Source organism: Mus caroli, unplaced genomic scaffold (assembly GCF_978045245.1).
Source record: "Mus caroli unplaced genomic scaffold, Mus_caroli_1 scaffold_8, whole genome shotgun sequence".
Lineage (NCBI taxonomy): Eukaryota > Metazoa > Chordata > Mammalia > Rodentia > Muridae > Mus > Mus caroli.
The window spans coordinates 43570922-43572349 of record NW_028227263.1 but is presented as its reverse complement, the minus strand read 5'-3'; the positions used below and the strand labels follow the sequence as shown (position 1 = coordinate 43572349).

Below are 1428 nucleotides of genomic sequence, written 5' to 3'. Positions count from 1 at the left end.
GGAATAAAATAAAAGTTAAAAAATGTAAAATAATGAGAGATAATGAGAATCTGTGTTAGGTGTTCTGGTGATTAAAAAAAGAAAAATTCATTAGGAAATATTTTGAATGTGCTTGACTGGATCATACCTAGATCCATATAACTTTAACCTTTAATGTGTGATAACTGTGTCTCATCTTGAAATAAGTCTTTATGATTACTGATTGTCAAACACGAGGTCCTTTACAATATACGAGTCTGAGAATAGCTCTCTGGATCGGCTTTGTTTTCACACTGTAGATGATGGGGTTCATCACAGGGGGAATGAGCAAGTACACGTTTGCAATGAGAGTGGGCACATAGGGCGGGGCGTGTTTTCCAAACCTGTGGACAAACGACAGGCTGATCAAAGGGGATGTAGAAGATGGCCACGGCAGTGATATGAGAAATGCAGGTGCTGAAAGCCTTCTTCCTCTCCCTAGGTGATGCGATGCTGAGAACTGAGTGAATGATCAGGCCATAAGAGAGCAGGATAAAGATAGAATCCACTCCAGCAGTAGAGATAATTGCAGTTAGTCCAAATGCACTGTTGATCTTTGTGTCTGAGCATGAAAGCTTCATCACATCTGGGTGGAAGCAATACGAGTGATGGAGCACATGGCTACGGCAAAATGATAGGCGCTTAAGAAGCAGGATTGGTGGGGTCAAAATGACAGTCGCTCTGGTAATGACTGCTAGACCAATTTGTGCAATCCTTGCATGAGTTAGAATGGCAGCATATCTCAAGGGGTTTGAGATGGCTACAAAACGATCAAAGGCCATAGCCAGGAGTACTGAGAATTCCATGAATGTGAAGAGATGAATGAAGAACATCTGTGACAAGCAGGCACTGAAGCTGATCTCCCGGGCATTGAGCCAGAATATCCCCAGCACTGTTACGATTGTAGAGATGCAGAGACCAATGTCCGTGGAGGACAACATAGAGAGGAAATAGTACATGGGCTCTTGGAGAGTTGGTTCAGTAAGGACTACGAACAGGATCAAAGAATTTCCAGATAGTGCAGTGAAATAGAGGCAGCAGAAGGGGATGGAGATCCAGGGATGAGCCCATTCCAATCCAGGGACACCAGTCAAGAGAAAAGTAGGAGAGGTGGAGTTATAGAAGATTGGCATTATGGCCTGTTCAATCAGAATCTTGACTTCTTAAATCTAGAATTTTGAAATTATTTTAGTTGAAGTCAGATAGGCATTCAATAAAGTGCATGAAACTTAGGGTCTGGCTCAATTAAGTTTGACATCTATATGTACCCAGTAACACTCTTGAAACCAGTTAGGAGGACATTACCAGATAGATGGCTTCCTAATGCCCCACCAGATCCTTTGTCCACTTTAGCTGTCATCTTTCTTTTAACTTCTCTTAACATAATTACCAATTCTTATTTTTGAACTT

The 1428-nt window shown here is 41.7% G+C and overlaps 1 pseudogene; it reads right to left on the bottom strand.

Annotated features, from left to right (window-relative positions):
• Positions 1–205: 205 nt before the first annotated feature.
• LOC110298999 (olfactory receptor OR51C1-like) lies at positions 206–1151 on the bottom strand (annotated as a pseudogene).
• Positions 1152–1428: the final 277 nt, after the last annotated feature.